Source organism: Pelodiscus sinensis, chromosome 3 (assembly GCF_052426305.1).
Source record: "Pelodiscus sinensis isolate ZL-2025 chromosome 3, ASM5242630v1, whole genome shotgun sequence".
In the NCBI taxonomy this organism is placed as follows: Eukaryota; Metazoa; Chordata; order Testudines; family Trionychidae; genus Pelodiscus; species Pelodiscus sinensis.
This window is the reverse complement of record NC_143054.1, coordinates 596,373-611,635: the sequence shown is the minus strand read 5'-3', so window position 1 is coordinate 611,635 and position 15,263 is coordinate 596,373. Positions and strand designations below refer to the sequence as shown.

Below are 15,263 nucleotides of genomic sequence, written 5' to 3'. Positions count from 1 at the left end.
GGGCCGTGGGGCTTGCCCCGGGGGACGAGGGCTCGTCGGGGGGGCCGTGGGGCTTGCCCCGGGGGACGAGGGGTCATCGGGGGGGCCGTGGGGCTTGCCCCGGGGGACGAGGGCTCGTCGGGGGGCCGTGGGGTTTGCCCCGGGGGACGAGGGCTCGTCGGGGGGGCCGTGGGGCTTGCCCCGGGGGACGAGGGGTCATCGGGGGGGCCGTGGGGCTTGCCCCGGGGGACGAGGGCTCGTCGGGGGGCCGTGGGGCTTGCCCCGGGGGACGAGGGCTCGTAGGGGGGCCGTGGGGCTTGCCCCGGGGGACAAGGGCTCCTTCGCAGGCTGTGGGGTTTCCCCTGGGGTGGGGATCTGATTCCTTGGCTGTCAGGGTTCCCCTGAGGTTCAGTGGTGTAGGAGGAAGAGTCCTACATGACATCCAGAGAACTCTACCAGGGTCTTCCTCCCTGCCTTCATTGCGCTGCCTGTGCCTGCGTGTTCTTGTGGAGGACAGGAGCATGTAACCGCTGCACAGCTCCCCTTGCGTACAGGACAATCACATCTTGCATTGAGAGCTGAAGGATTTACACACGCGTGCTCAGCACCCATGGAACGTTCACTCCTGTGTCTCACACAAGCATAGCAGTCCTGCTGGCTCCGGCCAAAGGCCCCTGCGGCTCTGGGTCCTGTCAGCCGACTGTGGCCAGTGGGGATGGACAGAACAGGGAACTGTCCCGTGATCCCTGCCCGCAGCCCACCTCCCTTTCGGTTGCTCGGCAGGAGTCCTGAGCTGTGTTTTCCAGCTCCTGTCTCGGAAGGGCTGCTACCGTCCGGCCAGGCTGTTTCTGCTGAGGGGATGTGGGGGGAAGAGATACAAGAGGCCCCTGGGGGAACACAAGAACGGCCGTACTGGGTCAGACCAAAGGTCCTTCTAGCCCAATAGCCTGTCTACCGACAGTGGCCAGCACCAGGTGCCCTGGAGGGGGTGGACCAAAGACAATGATCAAGCCATTTGTCTCGTGCCATCCATCTCCAGCCTCTGACAGACAGAGGCCAGGGACACCATTTTATCCCCTGGCTAATAGCCTTTTATGGACCTAACCTCCATGAAATTATCTAGCTTCTCTTTAAACTCTATTATAGTCCTAGCCTTCACAGCCTCCTCTGGCAAGGAGTTCCACAGGTTGACAACACGCTGTGTGAAGAAGAACTTTCTTTTATTAGTTTGGTGAGATCTTTTTGAAGTTCTTCACAGTCTTCTTCTGTCTTTTCTATCTTAAACAGTTTAGTATCATCTGCAAACTTTACTACCTCACTGATTGCCCCTTTCTCTAGATCGTTTATGAATAAGTTGAAAAGGATTGGTCCTAGGACCGATCCTTGGGGAACACCACTAGTTACCCCTCTCCATTCTGAAAATTTACCATTTATTCCTACCCTTTGTTTCCTGTCTTTTAACCAGTTCTCAATCCAAGAAAGGACCTTCCCTCTTATCCCATGGTCATGTAATTTACACAAGAGCCTTTGGTGAGGGACCTTGTCAAAGGCTTTCTGAAAATCCAAGTATACTACATCTACTGGATCCCCCTTGTCTGCATGTTTGTTAACCCCTTCAAAGAACTCTAATAGATTAGTAAGACAGGATTTCCCTTTACAGAAACCATGTTGACTTTTGCCCAACAAATTATGTTCTTCTACGTGCCTAATAATTATATTCTTCACTATTGTTTCAACTAATTTCCCCGGTACCGACGTTAGACTTACCAGTCTGTAATTGCCAGGATCACCTCTAGAGCTCTTTTTATGTTGGTGTCACATTAGCTATCTTCCAGTGACGGAGAATTTTAATCCGAGGGTTCGGATGGGGGCCCAAAACCCCTACCAAATCAATTCCAGACACCCTTCTTAAGCAACCAGCTTTATTCAGGACTGCATTCCAGGGCAAAAATCTCCAGGATACTCTCAGGAAAAGTTTTCGCAATTGCCCAAACAAAAGGCAAGGTCTTTTGTACTATCTTACATGATAATCACCCTTTCCCACTGACCACTTACAGTTGCATGCATACACAGGTCATGCCCCTTTGCATCAAATTCCCTCCACTCATTACCTGCCTCCTCACAGTCCCTTTTCAGGCCTTACTACAGGTTCAAACCAGTTTCACCTGTCCCTTCCTGGTTGTATACCTGTGTCCAAACACGTACCTCTTTACAAAGACCAGACTTAACATCCAGGTCACACAGAGGTCATACTGACAACAAATTAATTTTATCCTTCACCAGTCAGTAGGTGTGGAAGCCGATTTAAAGGATAGGTTACAAACCACAGTTAACAGTTCTGCAATTTCCCATTTGAGTTCTTTTAGAACCCTTGGATGAATGCCATCCGGTCCCGGAGATTTGTTAACATTAAGTTTTTCTATTTGTTCCAAAACCTGCTCTAATGACACTTCAATCCAGGACAGTTCCTCAGATTCATCTCCCACAAAGGACGGTGCAGGTTTGGGAATCTCCCCAACGTCCTCAGCTGTGAAGACTGATGCAAAGAAATCATTTAGCTTCTCCACAATGGCTTTATCGTCCTTGATTGCTCCTTTTGTATCTCGATGGTCTAGGGGACCCACTGGCTTTTTAGCAGGCTTCCTGCTCCTAATGTACTTAAAAAAAAATGTTGCTATTGTTTTTTGAGTTTTTTGGCTAGCTGTTCCTCAAAATCTTTTTTTGCTTATTACAGTTTTACACTTGATTTGACAGTGTTTATGTTCCTTTCTATTTATCTCACTGGGATTGGACTTCCACTTCTTAAAAGATGCCTTTTTGTCCCTCACTGCTTCTTTTACACGGTGGTTAAGTCACGGTGACTCTTTTTTAGGTCTCTTACTATGTTTTTTAATTTGGGGTATACATTTAAGTTGGGCCTCTATTATGGTGTCTTTAAAAAGTTTCCATGCAGCTTTCAGGGATTTGGCTCTCGTCACTGTGCCTTTTAATTTCTGTTTAACAAACCTCCTCATTTTTGTGTAATTCCCCTTTTTGAAATTAAATGCCAGGGTGCTGGACTGCTGAGGTGTTCTTCCCACCACAGGAATGTTAAATGTTACTACATTATGGTCACTATTCCCAAGCGGTCCTGTAATAGTTACTTTCTGGACCTGATCCTGTGCTTCACTCAGGACTAAATCGAGAATTGCCTCTCCCCTTGTGGGTTCCTGTACCAGCTGCTCCAAGAAGCAGTCATTTAAGCCATTGAGAAATTTTATTTCTACATCTCTTTCTGAGGTGACATGTATCCAGTCAATATGGGGATAATTGAAATCCCCCATTATTATAGAGTTTTTTATTTTGGTAGCCTCTCTAATCTCCCTCAGCATTTCAATGTCAGTATCGCTGTCCTGGTCAGGTGGTCGGTAATATATCCCTACTGCTATATTCTTCTTATTGGAGCATGGAATTACTATCCATAGCGATTCTATGGAACATGTTGATTCATTTAAGATTTTTATTTCATTTGATTCTACACTATCTTTCACATACAGTGCCACTCCGCCACCCACCCGGCCTGCTCTATCCTTCCGATATATTTTATATCCCGGTATGATTGTGTCCCACAGATTTTCCTCATTCCACCAGGTTTCAGTGATGCCTATTATGTCAATCTCCTCATTTAATACGAGGTACTCTAGTTCACCCATCTTATTAGTCAGACTCCTAGCATTTGTGTACAAGCACTTTAGAGATTTGCCACTGCTGCTTTGTCTGCCCTTCCCTGATGCATTGGATTCCTTTCTATGTGATTGTTTGTCTGCTCTGGCCCCTTGTTTGCCCTCTCCCCTCCTCTCTTTCTCACTACAGGCTAGAGAATCTCTATCAATGGATTCTCCTCTAAGAGAAGTCTCCCTCCGATTTATGTGCATCTCCGCACCAGTCGGCTTCCCCCATCTCTTAGATTAAAAACTGCTCTACGGCCTTTGTAATGTTCAGATCTCCGCCCGGCCTGGCTGGTCAGAGGGCCATGTCGGAGAGGGCCCAGTTCAGTCTGGTGCCAGAAGCATCGCCCCCAGCGTCAGCTGCACTGTAGCCGCAGCACCGTGGTGGCACACCCGCTGGAGGGCACACAGTAGCGAGGAATTTGCTCTACCTCCGTGAGACACTGGCTACGAAGGACTCAGATCCCTCAGCCCCCTGGCTCTGCCCAGCAGTGCTGCATATGGTACGGCCTCTGGACAGTGAGCCCATTGGGGTCATCTGCGGGGAGCCAGAAGCCATGGCACCACTAGACCAGAGGAGGGGGAATCCTCAGTGCTGGGCTCAGACACTGGTCCCCTCGCAGAGCTGCCTTCTCCATGGAAATGTGGCCCAGAGGTCATGGGGGGCCAGGCTGTATCAGTGGTCATGTTGGAACCTCTGGGGTCCCCCACAGCCTCTAGACTCTCCTTACTGCCTACTCAGTGCCCCCTTTCGGTGGGGGAGTCCTTGCACCCAGCTGCCCCTCCCATGTCCCGTCCTGGGCCAGTCCCAAGCACCAAGGAGAGGCGTTGAAAGCTTAGGAGCAGCCTATAGAAGAACATAACAATGGCCATACTGGGTCAGACCAAAGGTCCATCCTGTCTGCCAAAAGAGGCCAGTGCCAGGTGCCCCAGGGGGAGTGAACACAGCAGGGAATCATGTGATCCCTCCCATCACCCATTCCCAGCCTCTAACAGAGGCCAGGGACACCATTCCTACCCACCCTGGCTCATAGCCACCGACAGACCTAACCTCCGTGAATCTATCTAGCTCTTTTTTGAAGCCTGTTATAGTCCCGGTCTTCACCTCATCCTCTGGCAAGGAGTTCCACAGGTTGACTATGCACTGAGTGGAGAAAAACTTCCTTTTGTTCTAAACCTGCTGCCTATTCATTTCATTTGGTGACCCCTAGTTCTTCTATTGTGGGAACAAGTAAATAACTTTTCCTTATTCACTGTTTCCACACTAGTCGTGATTGTATAGACCTCGATCGTATCCCCCCTTTGTCTTCTCTTTTCTAAGCTGAAAGGTCCCAGGCTTTTAAACCTCTCTTCACATGGGACCTGTTCCAAACCCCTCATCATTTTTCTTGCCCTTTTCTGAGCCCTTTCCAATGCCAAGAGATCTTTTCTGAGCTGAGGTGACCACATCTGTGCACAGTATTCCAGATGTGGCTGTGCCATTGCTCCTCTGGCCATGGAAACAACGACCAACACTGGCACTTTCATCCCTGGATGCAACAGCCAGCATGTAGCCAGACTCCAGTGGGGCCTCTAATTCTTCCCAAAGCAAAGTTCAGATCACCTGGCAGGAGCAGGGCGGGAGGCTTCCCGTGGAGAGGTGTCAGCTGTTGGGTCTTTGGGTCTCTTTCTTGGTCCTCCATTGATACAGGCTGTTGTCAACCACCATCCCTTTCCGCACCCCCAGCCCCTGTCAGAGCCAGGATGCCTGACACAGGCTCTCATGTCCCTGCTCTGCCCTTCATCCCCAAGAGGGAGCGGTCCTTAGGCCTGAGCCGCTGCCACGTGCATCGTTCATGTTACCGACGGTCCCACCTGGGCCCGGCTCTGGCGTGTTCTTGCTTTTCTTCGGCCAGGAGGGGCAGGGCCCCCGGGCAGCACCGTGCGTGGCAAATCCTCAGGCACAAGCCAGCTGGGATGGCTCAGCCTACAGCTCCAGCCAGACCTCCCCGGCTCTCCTCCAGCATCATGGGCCATGTGGGCCTTGGGCTCTGCCTCCTTCCCGCAGCCGCTAGTGCAGCTCTGCTTCCTGCCTGGCCACTGGTCCCGCCCCCTCCCGCTCTGCCGTGTGGGCCCTCCTCTTCCCCCAGACAAGGGGCTTCTGCTGCTGACTCCCTGGGTGGGAAAGGGAAACACAGAGCCCCAGGCTTTAGGCAGCATCTCGCTCCTTGGGCAGGAAGTTGCAAAGCCCCCCATTGTAACGCATCCTATTCCTGTCTGGTGCCCCTGGCGACCAGGAGCTGTGCACCCACCCCACCTGGCTGCGAGCCTGGGCCTCCCAAGATCCCATGGCCAGGAGCTCTGCATCCTTCAACAAGGACAAGTTCAGAGTCCTGCCCTTGGGACGGAAGAATCCCAAGCATTGGTACAGGCTGGGGACCGACTGGCTAAGTAGCAGTTCTGCAGAAAAGGACCTGGGGACTGCAGTGGATGGGAAGCTGGATGAGAGTCACCAGGGCGCCCTTGTAGCCAAGAAGGCTAATGGCATATTAGCGTGCATTAGGAGGAGCATTGCCAGCAGATCCAGAGATGTCATCATTCCCCTTTATTCAGCTTTGGTGAGGCTGCATCTGGAGTACTGTGTCCAGTTCTGGGCCCCCCACTACAAAAAGGACGTGGACACATTGGAGAGGGTCCAGCGGAGGGCAACTAAAATGATGAGGCGCCTGGAGCACATGACCTACGAGGAGAGGCTGAGGGATTTGGGTTTGTTTAGTCTGCAGAAGCGAAGAGTGAGGGGGGATTTGAGAGCAGCCTTCAACTTCCTGAAGGGAGCTTCCAAAGAGCCTGTACCAATGCTTGGGATTCTTCCGTCCCAAGGGCAGGACTCTGCACTTGTTGAACCTCATCAGATTTCTTGTGGCCCAATCCTCCCATTTGTCTAAGTCACTCTGTACCCTATCCCTGCCCTCAACCATTTCTACTTCTCCCCCCAGCTTAGTGTCGTCCGCAAACTTGCTGAGGGTGCAATCCATCCCCTCATCCAGGTCAGTCATAAAGATATTGAACAAAACCGGTCCTAGAACCGACCCTTGGCGCACTCCGCTAGAAACCGACCGCCATCCTGACATCGAGCCATTGATAACTACCCGCTGGGCCCGGCCTTCTAGCCAGGTTTCTATCCATATTACCGTCCATTTATCCAATCCACAGTCCCTTAACTTTCTGGCAAGAATATTGTGGGAGACCATATCAAAAGCCTTGCTTAAAGTCAAGGTATATCACATCCACTGACTTTCCCATGTCCACCGAGCCAGTTACCTCATCATAGAAGCTAATCATAGAATCATAGAATAATAGGACTGGAAGGGACCTCGAGAGGTCATCGAGTCCAGCCCCCCGCCCTCAAGGCAGGATCAAGCTCCGTCTACACCATCCCTGACAGATGTCTATCTAACCTGTTCTTAAATATCTCCAGAGAGGGAGATTCCACCACCTCCCTTGGCAATTTATTCCAATATTTGACCACCCTGACAGTTAGGAATTTTTTCCTAATGTCCAATCTAAACCTCCCCTGCTGCACTTTAAGCCCATTACTCCTTGTCCTGTCCTCAGAAACCAAGAGGAACAAATTTTCTCCTTCCTCCTTGTGACACCCTTTTAGATATTTGAAAACCGCTATCATGTCCCCCCTTAATCTTCTTTTTTCCAAACTAAACAAGCCCAGTTCATGAAGCCTGGCTTCATAGGTCTTGTTCTCTAAACCTTTAATCATTCTTGTCGCTCTTCTCTGGACCCTTTCCAATTTCTCCACATCTTTCTTGAAATGTGGCGCCCAGAACTGGACACAGTACTCCAGCTGAGGCCTAACTAGTGCAGAGTAGAGCGGCAGAATGACTTCACGAGTTTTGCTTACAACACACCTGTTGATACAACCTAGAATCATATTTGCTTTTTTTGCAACAGCATCACACTGTTGGCTCACATTCAACTTGTGGTCCACTATGACCCCTAGATCCCTTTCCGCCATGCTCCTTCCTAGACAGTCGCTTCCCATCTTGTATGTATGGAACTGATTGTTCCTTCCTAAGTGGAGCACTTTGCATTTCTCTTTATTAAACCTCATCCTGTTTGCCTCTGACCATTTCTCTAACTTGCTAAGGTCATTTTGAATTATGTCCCTATCCTCCAAAGAAGTTGCAACCCCACCCAGTTTGGTATCATCTGCAAACTTAATAAGCGTACTCTCTATCCCAATATCTACATCATTGATGAAGATATTGAACAGTACGGGTCCCAAAACAGACCCTTGAGGAACTCCACTTGTTATCCCTTTCCAGCAGGATTTAGAACCATTAACAACAACTCTCTGACTACGGTTATCCAGCCAATTATGCACCCACCTTATCGTGGCCCTATCTAAGTTATATTTGCCTAGTTTATCAATAAGAATATCATGCGAGACCGTATCAAATGCCTTACTCAAGTCTAGGTATATGATATCCACCGCTTCTCCCTTATCCACAAGGCTCGTTATCCTATCAAAGAAAGCTATCAGATTAGTTTGGCATGACTTGTTCTTCACAAACCCATGCTGGCTATTCCCTATCACTTTATTACCTTCCAAGTGTTTGCATATGATTTCCTTAATTACCTGCTCCATTATCTTCCCTGGGACAGACGTTAAACTGACCGGTCTGTAGTTTCCTGGGTTGTTCTTATTCCCCTTTTTATAGATGGGCACAATATTTGCCCTTTTCCAGTCTTCTGGAATCTCCCCTGTCTGCCATGATTTTTCAAAGATCATAGCTAAAGGCTCAGATACCTCCTCTATCAGCTCCTTGAGTATCCTGGGATGCATTTCATCAGGACCTGGTGACTTGCTGACATCTAACTTTCCTAAGTGATTTTTAACTTGTTCTTTGTGTATCCTATCTTCTAAACTTACCCTCTCTCTGCTTGTATTCACTACGTTAGGCACACCTCCAGACTTCTCGGTGAAGACCGAAACAAAGAAGTCATTGAGCATCTCCGCCATTTCCAAGTTTCCTGTTACTGCTTCTCCCTCCTCACTAAGCAGTGGGCCTACCCTGTCCTTGGTCTTCCTCTTGCTTTTAATGTATTTATAAAAGGTCTTCTTGTTTCCCTTTATGCCTGTAGCTAGTTTGATCTCATTTTGTGCCTTTGCCTTTTGTTACCAGATTTGCCCAAAACTCTGGGGTATGCTCATTTATCAGGGTTACCCTTATGGGACTGGGGGAAGGTTAACAGTTCTATCAGTGTGCTGTTGGTGCTTACTTGGGCTCTCATATGGAGCTGAATTCTCCCTGCTGCCAATTCCCCCTCCCACTGGAGCTCTCCTGCAGGAACTAGGTTCCTCAGGATGGGGTTCTTCCCACCTTAGCAACACACACAGACACTCACACCCACTAACAGAGCACGTCTGAGAGGACTGGGTACTCAGCACTCACAAGCTGACCCCCTCATATGTCCCTGGACTCAGCTGGCTGGGTTTCACAGCAATGCCACACTGCACCCTCATGTGCCTTTGGACTCCGTGGGCTGGATTAAACAGCACTTTAAGCTGCCATCCTCATAAGCCCCCAGGTTCAGCACCCCTTATCCCCACTTTCACACCACAGTCATTCACAGGTAAACCACACGATGAGCAAACCCCACAGGATTTTGGGCACTACAGGGATCTTTTGCTTGGGTACAAGAAGCGTTGTTGCAGAGCGAATGGGGAAGCCAAAACAACACCCCTTAAGGAAGAGTGAGCAAAAGAGAAAGAAAGAGAGAGAAGCAACCAGTTTAACAATGAAAGTGATTTATTTCTGAGTAGTGAATAGATATCAAACAGTTAATCTAACAATTACAATATTAAATCTAACAATTGAAGCTGATTACACATGTTAGGTAACCATATAACAGTTTACACAGGGCAGGGTCAGGAGGCCATGCTTAGAGAGATAGTTGAGAGAGAGAGAGAGAGAGACCTCACCACTCCACGGAGCTTGCACTGATCGGGGTTCCCAGATGATGATGGTAGCCGGGGGTCCAGAGGGCAGGAGAAAAGCAGGACAGAGCCCCCAGCACGATCAGACAGGAGATGAAGAAGTCTCAATGGAACTGATGCAGTTTAAGTCCAGGTATCAGAACAGTTTTCTTGGGACAAGGACAGGAGTTTTTATAGGGATAGTTCAAAGAGAAAGAGGAGAGACAATAGAGACTGATCACCCCTGGTTATGGGTGATGTTCCTTGAACGAGCTCACAATGCAACTAGGCAGTTTCAGTATTTTAGATGTCAATAGGATCGTTACTAGAATTGGTCTGATAATGACTAATTTGGGTGTGAGCAGGCCTAGGTTCATTAGCATCTGGAGCAGGGATTTCCCATCAGGCAGTGCTTCTCTGCTTTCGGTGTCCCATAGTTCAGTGCGATTCCTGCCTTGGAAGAGCTGCTCTCCATTCTGTATGCTAATGAGATGTCCCTCTGTTCCATCTTTAATGCAAATGAGGCTGGGGTGTTTCCTTAATTGTATCACCCTTGTCTGAAGCAGTTTAGGTGTGTCTTCCCTGGCCTTTTCATTGCTTTGTCTTTGATTCTAGCAGAGGCCTGAGGGAGGGGGATGGTTTTCCATGAATGTCACTCCCTGACTCCCCAAGAGCACAAGGCTGACAGGCGACCATGTTCTGGTTCCCCAAGAATCACAGAGGTGGTGGGTAACACTTTCTAATCTTGCCCCTGCATTCCCGTGTTGCTTGCCTATATTCATCCTTTGTTAGTTGTCCTAGTTTCCATTTTTTATATGACTCCTTTTTTATTTTGAGATCATACAAGATCTCCTTGTTAAGCCAAACTGGTCTTTGCCATATTTTCTCTCTTTCCTACACAGCGGAATTGTTTGCTTTTGGGCCCTTAACAACGTCCCTTTGAAATACTTCCAACTCTCCTCAGTTGTTTTTCCCTTCAATCTTGCTTCCCATGGGACCTTACCTACAAGTTCTCTGAGCTTATCAAAATCTGCCTTCCTGAAATCCATAACCTCAATTGTGCTGGTCTCCCTTCTACCTTTCCTTAAGATCATGAACTCTATTATTTCGTGATCACTGTCCCCTATACTGTCTTCCACTTTCAAGTTCTCAACTAGTTCCTCCCTATTTGTTAAAACCAAATCCAGAACAGCTTCTCCTCTGGTAGCTTTTTCAACCTTCTGAAACAGAAAGTTGCCTCCAATGCAGTCCAGAAACTTATTGGATAGCCTGTGCCTCGCTGTGTTAGTTTCCCAACATATGTCTGGATAGTTGAAGTCCCCCATCACCACCAAATCTTGGGCTTTGGATAGTTTTGTTAATTGTTTAAAAAAGGCCTCATCCACCTCTTCCACCTGGGTAGGTGGCCTGTAGTAGACTCCTAGCATGATATCACCCTCATTTTTTACCCCTTTTTGCTCAACCCAGAGACTCTCTACACAGCTATCTCCTACGTTCATCTCCCCTTCAGTCCAAGTGTGTACATTTTTAATATACAAGGCAACCCCTCTTCCCTTTTTTCCCTGTCTGTCCTTCCTGAGCAAGCCGTACCCTTCCATACCAACATTCCAATCATGCGTCCCATCCCACCAGGTTTCTGTAATACCAATGATATCAAAGTTGTATTTATTGGTTAGCAATTCCAGTTCTTCCTGCTTAGTACCCATACTTCTCGCATTTGTATATAGGCATCTAAGATACTGACTTGATCTTGCCTCCCTGTTGTGGGAGGCAATCAGATTGGTCAGGCACGACTTGCCCTTTGTGAATCCATGCTGACTATTCCTAATCACTTTCCTCTCATCCAAGTGCCTCAATATGGATTCCTTAAGGATCCCTTCCAGGATTTTTCCTTCTGGATCGTCCTTCTTCCCCTTTTTGAAGCTGGGCACTACATTTGCCCTTTTCCAATCATCCGGGATCTCTCCCGATCTCCACGACTTTTCAAAGATAATGGCCAAAGGCTCCGCAATGACATTTGCCGACTCCCTCAGTACCCTCGGATGCACTAAGTCCGGACCCATGGGTTTGTGTACGTTTAGCTTTTCTAAATAGTTCCTAACCTGTTCTTTACCCACCAAGGGCTGTCCATCTTCATCCCATCTTGCGTCGCTTAGTGCATTAGTCCGGGAGCCGACCTTGTCCGTGAATACAGAGGCAAAGAAATCATTGAGTACTTCAGCTTTCCCATGTCATCTGTCACTAGGGGTATGTCTACACGACAGAGTTAATTCGAAATAACAGCAGTTATTTCAAATTAACTTTAATAGCTGTCTACACATAGAAACCGCTATTTCGAATTTCTTTCAGCCCTTATTTCGAATTAGGTAAACCTCATTCTGCGAAAAGTAACACCAAATTCGAAATAGCTATTTCGAATTAAGTGCTGTGTAGACACTCTGGGCACAACCAGGAAAACTTACTCTCCTCTCCCCCAGACCCGGAGCCAGTAAAGGGGTAGACCCTGGCCACAGTGCTTGTGCTAGCTCCAAGCCTGCCAGCCCAGAGCCAGCAGGGGCCACTGGGGCCCCTTATCCAGTGGCCCCAAAACATGAGCCAGCAAGCCACTGGCAGCCAGCCCTCCACCACTCTCCAGGAGCAGTCTGCCAGCTCCCAGGAGCCTTCCAGGGGCTGGAGAAGATGGGTGCCTCCCTGGTCCAAGGTAGAGATCATGGACCTTATTCAGGTTTGGGGGGTTTGCCCCCAACTTCCATGATCTCAGCCCGAGACCGAGGAACATGACCGTCTATGGCAGGATAGCTGCCAGCCTGGCCACCAAAGGCCTCGTGAATCCAGGAGCAGGTTTGCATGAAAGGCAGGTTGGTCCGGTGAGACCCCCAAACCTGAGCCCTGAGCTTCTCCTCCCCCTTCTTCCCCTTGCTTCCCCCTTCCAGCTCCCTCCTCCCAGGTTTTCCCCTCCCCTCTCCCACTGTCTCTGTTCCTCTCTCCCCCCTCCTTTTCCCAGTCTCCCCAGAGGCTCATTCCCCCTCCCCAGTTTTGTTCAAGAAACCCAGTTTCTATTTTTGAACATACGTGTCTTTTGTTTGACATCAGGAAGGGGGGCTAGGGAGGGGTAAGCGGAAGGACGTGAGGGAGGAATGAGGCATGAACCCCTGGAGGGGAGGACCAGGGAGGCTCTGAGGGCTCCTGGGGTGGACGCTCTCCCGCAGGGCCTCCTGGATCCTCATAGCCCCCCGATGGACCCCCCCGGATGGCAGCCTGCAGCAAGTGCAGCCGGGCTGATAGCAACAACCCCATGAGACGCACCGGCATGCCCAGGGGCAGCTCTGGCTCCATGTGGCCGAGGGCTGTGGTGCGGGCACTCAGGGCACTCCAAGCCAGGACTGCTTTGCTGTCCCTCGTCGAGGTAGACAAGCAAGCGGGAAACCCGGAGAACTGTCTGTCTGGGGAGGGCGTAGGGTTCCTTTAAGCACGGAGCTCAGTTAGCCTCAGGCAGCAGCCCCACACACTAAGTCCTAACCTGATGCCCTGCCGGCACTGGTTCTGGCAGCCTTAACCGCGGTTCAGGGTCCACTCAGTGTGGACTCGCTATTTCGAAATAGTTTTTGTGTCTAGATGCGTTATTTGGAATTAGCTTCATTTGAATGAACTATTTCCAATTAAGTCAGTTTGAAATAGCACTGGAGTGTAGACACACCCTAAGTCAGTGGTCCCCAACCTTTTCAGGTTGTCGGGCGCCAGGGGGCGGGGACACTTGCCCGCCCGGGGGCAGCCCCCCCAGCCGCATGCCCGGGGGCGGGGCCCCCCCATAGCCAGCTTCTTGTTAACATGCCTGTAGAAACCTTTCTTGTTACCGTTCACCTCCTTAGCCAGTCGCAATTCCATTTGTGCTTTCGCCTTCCTGACAATCCCCCGGCGTTCTCCAGCTAGACATTTAAACCCCTCCCTGGTCACCTGTCCAAGTTCCCACTCTGTGAGCTTCCTTTTTGTGCTTAAGTTCACCCAGGATTTCCCCGGTGAGCCAGTCCGGTCTCCTCCCACGTTTGCCTCTCTTGCTGCGCGTCGGGATGGTTTCATTCTGTGCCTTCAGTAAGGGCTCTGTAAAATCCTGCCAGCTCTCCTGGACTCCTGTCCCCTTCATGTTACATCCCAGGGGATCTGCCCATCAGTTCTGAGGGAGTCAAAATCTGCTTTTCTGAAGTCCAGGGTGTGTATTTTACTACTCTCCCTTCTTCCTTTGGTCAGGATCCTGAAATCTACCTTCTCGTGATCTCGAGGGCGCGGGGGGTCAGGGAGGTTCCCCTTGCATATCTAGGATGGAGTCAGGGAGGTTCCCTCTGCATTTCTTGGGAGGGGGATCAGGGAGGTTCCCCTTGCGTCTCTCGGGGGGGGGTCAGGGAGGTTCCCCTTGCGTCTCTCGGGGAGGGGGGGTCGGGGAGGTTCCCCTTGCGTCTCTCGGGGGGGGATCAGGGAGGTTCCCCTTGCGTCTCTCGGGGGGGGGGGGGTCAGGGAGGTTCCCCTTGCATATCTAGGATGGAGTCAGGGAGGTTCCCTCTGCATTTCTTGGGAGGGGGATCAGGGAGGTTCCCCTTGCGTCTCTCGGGGGGGGGGGTCAGGGAGGTTCCCCTTGCGTCTCTCGGGGGGGGGGTCAGGGAGGTTCCCTTTGCGTCTCTCGGGGGGGATCAGGGAGGTTCCCCTTGCGTCTCTCGGGGGGGGGGTCAGGGAGGTTCCCCTTGCATATCTAGGATGGAGTCAGGGAGGTTCCCTCTGCATTTCTTGGGAGGGGGATCAGGGAGGTTCCCCTTGCGTCTCTCGGGGGGGGTCGGGGAGGTTCCCCTTGCATCTCTAGGATGGAGTCAGGGAGGTTCCCTCTGCATTTCTTGGGAGGGGGATCAGGGAGGTTCCCCTTGCGTCTCTCGGGGGGGGGGTCGGGGAGGTTCCCCTTGCGTCTCTCGGGGAGGGGGGGTCGGGGAGGTCCCCCTTGCGTCTCTCGGGGAGGGGGGGTCGGGGAGGCCCCCTTGCGTCTCTCGGGGAGGGGGGGTCGGGGAGGTTCCCCTTGCGTCTCTCGGGGAGGGGGGGGGGGAGGCCCCCCCTTGCGTCTCCCGGGGGGGGTCGGGGAGGCTCCCCTTGCGTCTCTCGGGGAGGGGGAGTCGGGGAGGCCCCCCTTGCGTCTCTCGGGGAGGGAGGGTCGGGGAGGCCCCCTTGCCTCTCTCGGGGAGGGGGGGTCGGGCAGGCCCCCCCTTGCGACTCTCGGGGAGGGGGGGTCGGGGAGGCCCCCCTTGCGTCTCTCGGGGAGGGGGGGTCGGGGAGGCCCCCTTGCCTCTCTCAGGGAGAGGGGGTCGGGGAGGCCCCCCTTGCGTCTCCCGGGGAGGGGGGGTCGGGGAGGCCCCCCTTACGTCTCCCGGGGGGGTCGGGGATGCCCCCTTGCCTCTCTCGGGTAGGGGGGGTCGGGGAGGCCCCCTTGCCTCTCTCGGGGAGAGGGGGTCGGGGAGGCCCCCCTTGCGTCTCCCGGGGGGGTCGGGGAGGCCCCCCTTGCCTCTCTCGGGGAGGGGGGTCGGGGAGGCCCCCTTGCCTCTCTCGGGGAGAGGGGGTCGGGGAGGCCC

General features: G+C 51.5%; 1 protein-coding gene across 1 annotated transcript in view; it reads left to right on the top strand.

Annotated features, from left to right (window-relative positions):
* IFT172 (intraflagellar transport 172) overlaps positions 1-15,263 on the top strand; it is a 178,238-nt gene that overhangs the window by 71,453 nt on the left and 91,522 nt on the right. The gene's annotated exons all lie outside the window — the stretch shown is intronic.